Raw genomic sequence first — 8,623 nt, 5'->3', positions numbered from 1 at the left:
TTTGTAAAGACATCTATCTGTGTGTAGAATTTCCTAGATGCAAATCGCTCTATTTTAGTTTTATGAATCTCAGTAGTTGGTTTAGACTATAAAGTGGTTTCCCAAAGTCTTCAGGATAAAACCCAAAATGTTTTATGTCAATGTCTTGGGTGCGAGGTCTCTTTCTACCTCCCAGTTTCACCTCCTGTCCCTTCACACAGACTCTGGGGACTCATGTCATGGTAACTTTCTTGCAGTCTGCAAAATGTATCCTGTTAATATTATTTCCTCTATCTGAAATGAGAGCCACCTATTGTCCCTCTGGTGAAAACAATCATTTCTTGAAATTCAGCTTGTACCACCCACTTTTTGGAGCTCTCCTGTATTTTTCTTCCTTCCCTCCTGAACTTGTCAAAGGAACATGTCTCTTGAACAATGCCATCTGTTGCTTCCCCCTGATACTTTCATATCTAATCATGGAGGCCAAGAACTGGGGAGTTACTGACAGCTTTTATAAAAGACAACGATTTTGTAGTCATTAATTACCTTACGCTTTTTATAGGTATAGTGCAGCTATTTTTAATCCATTCATGCAATTCAGATGAATCAAAGTAGAAAACATCTGTGTAACAACAATTGTTTTGTTTTGTTTTTGTACCAATGATCAGAATTTATTTAGCCTTACTATCTAGTCAGGTAAATGGTGATTTTTAAAGAACAGATTGGGGAAAGAATGGAAGTACATACACATGATAGAAAATTCAAAAAGTACAAAAAATATACTGTAAAAACAAGTCTTCCTTTTGCCTCTAGTTCCCCAGTTCTCTCCCTGGAATTACTAATACTACAATTTATTGTGTATTTCTCCAGAGATATTCTAAATATATTTGCAGAAAAATAATTATATATCATAAATGGTAGAAAGAAACAATAATTTTTAAGTAAAAAAACCTTACTAAAATAAAGCATTAGTATAAGTACTATAATTACTATATTCTTTACTATATGTTCCTGAGGAAGAGGGTCTTATATTTAGTTAATTAAATACACAATAAGCCAAAATCTGGATAGAGGAGTGAGGCAGAAACTTAAGTAATCAAATGTAATTTTTCAATAGATTCTTCTTGGTGTTACAGTTTTGCTTCTGAAACTAATAGTCTAATTAAAGACAAATTTCCTAGTTCCAGAGATGGAGTATGAGTAAAACACAAGTGAGTTTTGTTGCCTCTTCCCGTCCTCCTGAGATGCAGAGAGAAAAACAAGAAAGATCTTCGTTGACTTGGGAGGTGGGCATTCAAGTTTCTTAACCTTTTCAGATATGGTGAGCTCTCGCTGTCAGAAGAGAGGTGGGGACAGATTTGTTTCCGAAATGCACGGGTTTCTAAGGAACTAAGTTCTTTTTCCACTTGTCAGGGCAGGAGAACACTGGGTTTGGTGGTCTCTCAGCAGTGGAATGAGCTGACTGTTCTTCCTGTCACCTCAGACTGTCCCATAGCTGAGGACCTTGAATTCTGGCTTAAGGAGCCAACTGGGGGCACCTGGCTGGCTCAGTGGGTAGAGCATGTGACTCTTGATCTCAAGGTTGTGAGTTCAAACCCCACACTGGGTATAGGGATTACTTGAAAATAAAGTCTTAAAAAACAAAAAAGGAGCCAACTGGATACACCCATGGTTTCATAAGCCCGGTAGGGTATTCTGGGTAGGGCTGCCCAGATCCAAATTTCTTCTTCCACCTCTCCTTCTTATTTTTGCTTTAATTCTCTATTTATAAATGATCTTTTTAATATTTAAATCATCAGTGTAATCCCATATTACACAAAAGATATTGAATGTTATACCACTGAGAATAAGTCTTGCTCCTACCCTGGCTCTCGAGTCATTCAGTTCTGCCCCAGATGTGACAATTATCAATAGCTTGTATGTCTTCCAGAGCTTTCTCTCTGCAAACAGTAGAATGATATTCACAGTGGTCTGTACCCTACTTACTCATTTAATATCTTTTTGAGACTATTCCAAGTCAACACATATATGCTATTCTCTTTTTTTTTTTTTAACAACTGCATATAATTTCATTGGTAAATAAACTCTCATTTATTGCACGACTCCTTTCTTAAGGGACATTTATGTTGATTTCATCCCCTTGCAAGTAGTGCTAGAATGAATTTTTTTTCAGCTTTTTTGAATATAATTGACAAACAAGATTGTGATATATCAAGGGTATACAATGTTATTTGGTATTTGTATTTATTGATATTTATTGAGATTTGATATTATTTGATATAGGTATACGTAGTGCATGGATTCTCACATCCACTGCCTCTCATATTTACCTTTGTGTGTGTGCGTGTGGGTGTGCACTAAAGTTCGACTCTCTCAGCAAATTTCAACTCTATAGTATAGTTGTATCAACTCTGGTTACCATGTTATACATTAGATCCCCAGACCTTACTCATCAGGGAGTTTGTACCCTTTTATCAACTTTTCTTCCTCAATTTCTCTTTTTCTCTTCTCTTCTTTTATTGATTTCTATTTCCCCCAGCACCCAGCCCCAGGCAACTACTTTTCTACCCTCTGTATCTATGGTTTTGATTATTTATTTATTTTATTATTTATTTATTTTTATTTATTATTTTCAAATTATTATTTTTTAGTAATCTCTATACCCAATGTGAAGCTTGAATTCATGACCCTGAGATCAAAAGTCGCATGCTCTTCCAACTGAACCAACCAGATGCCCCTATGAGTTTGACTTTTTAAAAACAATTCCACAATATAAATGATACCATGTAGTATTTGTCTTTTTCTATGTGGCTTATTTCACTTAGCATGGTGTTCTCCAGGTTCATTCATGGTGTGACAAATGGCAGGATTGTTGTGGTGTTGTTTTTTTTAAAGGCTGAATAATATTCTATTGTGTGTGTGTGTGTGTGTGTGCGCGCGCACGTGTGTGTGTGTATCATATTTACTTTATCCATTCATCTGTCAACACTTAGGTTGTTTCCATGTCTTGGCTTTTGTGAATAATGCTGTAATGAACATGGAAATACAAATATCTTTTTGAGATTGTGATTTCATTTCTTTTGGATAAATACCCAGAAGTTGGATTGCTAGGTCATATGGTAACTATGTTTTTATTTTTTAATTTTTTAAAAAGATTTTATTTATTTATTTGACAGACGGAGATCACAAGTAGGCAGAGAGAGAGAAGGGAAGCAGACTCCCTGCTGAGCAGAGAGCCCCAATGTGGGGCTCAATCCCAGGACCCTGGGATCATGACCTGAGCTGAATGCAGAGGCTTTAACCCACGGAATCACCCAGGCGCCTTACATAACTGTATTTTTAATCTTTTGATGAACTCCCATACTGTTTCCCATAGTGGCTATACCAGTTTACATCCCACCAAGTATACAAGAGTTTCCGTTTCTCCAAATCTTTTCCAGCATTTGTTATCTCTTGTTTTATTGATAATAGATGTCCTCTAACAGTATGAGGTGATATCTCATTGTGGTTTTGACTTGCATTTCCATGATGATGAGTGATGTTGAGCATCTTTTTATGTACCTGTTGGTCATTTGTGTGTCTTCTTTAGAAAAATGTCTTTTCAGGTATTTTGCCCATTTTTATTGGGTTATTTTTATTGATTGACTGACTGATCACTCTTGAGGTATATGAATTTCTTTTTTTTTTTTTTTATAAGCATATATTTTTATCCCCAGGGGTACAGGTCTGTGAATCACCAGGTTTACACACTTCACAGCACTCACCAAAGCACATACCCTCCCCAATGTCCACCCCCTTCTCCCAAACCCCCTCCCCCCAGCAACCCTCAGTTTCTTTTGTGAGATTAAGAGTCACTTATGGTTTGTCTCCCTCCCAATCCCATCTTGTTTCATTTATTCTTCTCGTACCCACTTAAGCCCCCATGTTGCATCACCACTTCCTCATATCAGGGAGATCATATGATAGTTGTCTTTCTCTGCTTGACTTATTTCGCTAAGCATGATACGCTCTAGTTCCATCCATGTTGTCGCAAATGGCAAGATTTCATTTCTTTTGATGGCTGCATAGTATTCCATTGTGTATATATACCACATCTTCTTGATCCATTCATCTGTTGATGGACATCTAGGTTCTTTCCATAGTTTGGCTATTGTGGACATTGCTGCTATAAATATTCGGGTGCACGTGCCCCTTTGGATCACTACGTTTGTATCTTTAGGGTAAATACCCAATAGTGCAATTGCTGGGTCATAGGGCAGTTCTATTTTCAACATTTTGAGGAACCTCCATGCTGTTTTCCAGAGTGGCTGCACCAGCTTGCATTCCCACCAACAGTGTAGGAGGGTTCCCCTTTCTCCGCATCCTCGCCAGCATCTGTCATTTCCTAACTTGTTGATTTTAGCCATTCTGACTGGTGTGAGGTGATATCTCATTGTGGCTTTGATTTGTATTTCCCTGATGCCGAGTGATATGGAGCACTTTTTCATGTGTCTGTTGGCCATCTGGATGTCTTCTTTGCAGAAATGTCTGTTCATGTCCTCTGCCCATTTCTTGATTGGATTATTTGTTCTTTGGGTGTTGAGTTTGCTAAGTTCTTTATAGATTTTGGACACTAGTCCTTTATCTGATATGTCGTTTGCAAATATCTTCTCCCATTCTGTCAGTTGTCTTTTGATTTTGTTAACTGTTTCCTTTGCTGTGCAAAAGCTTTTGATCTTGATGAAATCCCAATAGTTCATTTATGAATTTCTTATATATTTTGGATGTTAACCTATTAATGGATATTTGATTTGCCAATATTTTCTCCCATTATGTAGGTTTTTTTCCAGTTTGTTCATGGTTTCTTTTGCTGCGCAGAAAGCTTTTTAGTTTGATGTGGTTTTACTTTTTGCTTCTGTTATGTTTGCTTTTGGTGTCAAATCTAAGAAATCATTAACAAGACCAGTGTCAAGAATCTTACTCCCTGTGTATTCTTCTGAGAATTTCAGGTCTTACATTCAAGTCTTAATCCATTTTTAATTGATTTTTGTGTATGGTGTGTTGTATGTCTAGTTTCCCCAATACCATTTATTAAAGAGATTGTCCTTAACCCATTGTATATTCTTGGCACTGTTGTCAAATTTAATTGACTATGTAGGTATGCATCTGTTTATTTCTGGGCTCTTCATTCTGTTTCATTAATCTATTTGTTTTTATGCCAATACAATATTGTTTTGATTACTGTAACTTAAAAATATAGTTCAAAGTCAGGAAGTATGATACCTCCAGCTTTGTTCTTCATTCTCAAAATTGCTTTGGCTATTTGGGGTCTTTTATATTCCATAAGAATTTTAGGATTTGTTATTCTATTTATGTGAAAAATGTCATTGGAATTTTAATAGGGATTGCATTGACTCTGTGGATGCCTTTGGGTAGTATGGATACTTAAATAATATTAATTTTTCCAATTCATGAACATGGAATATCTTCCTATTTAGTTGTGTCTTTTTCAATTTCTTTCATCAGTATTTTATAGTTTTCAGTGTACACATTTTTTCACTTCCTTGATTAAATTTATTTCTAAGGGGGCACCTGGGTGGCTCAGTGGGTTAAAGCCTCTGCCTTCGGCTCAGGTCATGATCCCAGGGTCCTGGGATCCAGCCCCGCATTGGGCTCTCTGTTCAGCAGGGAGCCTGCTTCTTCCTCTCCCTCTTTCTCTGCCTGCCTCTCTGCCTACTTGTGATTTCTGTCAAATAAATAAAATCTTTAAAAACAAAATTATTTCTGTATTTTTTTCTTTTTTAAACTATTGTAAATGGGATTATTTTCTTAATTTCTCTTTCTGATAGTTCATTGTTAGTGTATAGAAACAAACCTAATTTTTGTACCCTAAAACTTCACTGAATTTATTTGTTTTAATGGTTTTTAGTGGTGTCTTTAGAGTTTTCTATGTATAACACATTGTTTGCAAACAGAGATAATTTTACTTCTTCCTTTCTAATTTGTATGCTCTTTCCTTCTTTCTATCTTGGCTTAATTATTCTGTCTCATAATGTTGCTGGTACTGCACAATACTGGTATATAAAGTAGTTTTGGCCATCAAATAATTTTCTCAGTAGTCACAATACTAGCAAATCCATAATTAAATATGTGTCTAAATATTTGAATCAGTTACATATCCCCATAACACTACACATTTTTACTTACATCATAGGGCAAATTGTCATGGAAATAGAATCCAGTAGCCTTGCATTTAAGGCCAAAGTAACAATTATTTTAGGGGATATAGATTATTTTCTTGATTTTGGCTTTTAAGATGAGTTTTTTCTTGATTGAAGCCACTTGAAGGACAACCTTAGAACATTCAAATCATAAAATGTAGTATTCAAAACTAGCAGAAGGTAGAACTTCTGGTATGATCTGCTATTTTTAATTCTGGTGAACCAATTAATTAAAAATGTTTTAGTAAGAGAATAGAAATTACAAATATTTCTCATCACAAAAACTGTAATATTCTATAAAAACACTTTTGGATAAATATAAAGCATACTAACTTTAAAAAAAAGATTTATTTATTTATTTGAGAGACAGAGAGAGAGCGAGCACAGGGGGGGAGGGGCAGAGGGAGAGTGAGAGAGAGAATCCCAAACAGACTCCCTGCCGAGGCCAGAGCCCAAAGCAGGGCTCAATCCCAAGACCCTGAGATCACGACCTTAGCCAAACCCCAAGAGTCAGACCCTCAACCAGTTGAGCCACCCAGGCGCCCCAAGCATAGCAACTTTCTATTTGAACTAATTAATTTCCAATTAGTAATGCCAAACTTAGAAGGATAGTTTTGGATTTCGATTGTATTTATTAGATGTTCAAAAATGTAATGAGAATAATCCAAAATTGCAAGATCTACATGAAATATATTGTATGTGGTCAACATTAATATATTAAAAGAAAAAAGTCACTAGTGTTTAATTCCTGTTATAATTTGAATGCTAAGTAAGAACAGTAGAGTAACACTGGTTTACGCTTAATTTCTCAAGTATAAGGACCAAGTAGTATGTTATGACTACAATGAAAATAAATTGCGTAAGAAGTGGATTATATTTAGAATTACATTTTCTTTTCTGCAAGGTAGGAATGGGCATAAAGAGTTAGAGATTAAATTTGAAATAAAAAATTTGTTCTATTTTGAAGGGAAGAAAACTAAATCTCTTTATTTGGTATCATTTTCTTTTTGGATTTTTTCCTTCTTTTAATATATATCAGCTCTATGGTGAAAAATTAAATTAGACTAATGTGATAGAGAAAATCTCTTGTACTTACGAGTTTGTTTTGTTGCTTAATCTTTGTGTGAGCATGATCTCGGTCTTCCATTAAATACAGATTTCAGAATATTTTATCCCTCTTTAAGTTTTTGATTCTTACAGAAAAATCATATTTAAAATCATGGCTATACTCCTGCAATCAACTGCCCAAAAAATCAGTAGCTCCTTCAGGGTTTTCTGAAGTTGGGGGTTTAGTCAAAATTAAAGATACATTTTAGATAATGCTGATCTCTTGCAAATTATGATTTTCTTAAATTTATAAAAGTTCACTTATCACAGATTATACTCTGTTTGAAACTAATAATTATTTCTTTAAATATTTAATAATTAAGATGGTCACTGGTAGATATATTTATCCATTATAATTTTTTTAAGGTTTAATTTTTTTCTTTTTATTAACATGTAATGTATTATTTGTTTCAGGGGCACAAGTCTGTGAATCATCAGTCTTACACAATTCACAGCACTTACCATAGCACGTACCCTCCCAATGTCCATCACCCAGCCACCCTGCCCCTCTAACCCCTCTTTCCCCCTCTTCCAGCAGCCCTCAGTTTGTTTCCTGACATTAAGAGTCTCTTATGGTTTGTCTCCCTCCCCGGTTCCATCTTGTTTCATTTTTCCCTCCCTTCCCCGGACAAGTCCCTGCCCTGCCTCTCAAATTCCTCATATTAGAGAGATTGTATGATAACTGTGTTTCTCTGATTAACTTATTTCACTTAATTTTTTAAAACACAAACAAACAGTGGGAACCTTTCCTCTCTACTTATTTCAAAATATACTATAATTGGTTATTATCATCTTTTGCTTATTTTTTTTGAGAAGTTAGGTCAAATTTTAATTAATTTTTTTAAAAGATTTTATTTATTTATTTGACAGACAGAGATCACAAGAAGGCAGAGAGGCAGGCAGAGAGAGAGGAGGAAGCAGGCTCCCTACTGAGCAGAGAGCCTGACGCGGGGCTCGATCCCAGGACCCTGGGATCATGACCTGAGCCGAAGGCAGAGGTTTTAACCTACTGAGCCACCCAGGTGCCCCCAATTTAAATTAATTTTAAGTAAGAATTTTCATTTTTAAAAAATATTTCATTTATTTATTTATTTGTCAGAGAGAGAGAGAGAGCACAAGTCGGGGGGCGGCAGGCAGAGGGAGAAGCCAGCTCCCTGCTGAGTAAGAAACACAACATGGGGCTTGATCCCAGGAGCCTGGGATCATGACCTGAACCAAACAAAGGCAGACACTTAACTGACTGAGCCACCCAAGTGTCCCAATTTTGTTTTTAAAGCTTATTTTACTTGGCATTTTTTGAAATAAATGATGGAAAATGAAAAAATTTGGAAATGAAA

The sequence above is a fragment of the Mustela lutreola genome, chromosome 8 (assembly GCF_030435805.1).
Source record: "Mustela lutreola isolate mMusLut2 chromosome 8, mMusLut2.pri, whole genome shotgun sequence".
Taxonomy (NCBI): Eukaryota; Metazoa; Chordata; class Mammalia; order Carnivora; family Mustelidae; genus Mustela; species Mustela lutreola.
This window is presented reverse-complemented; position numbering follows the sequence as displayed.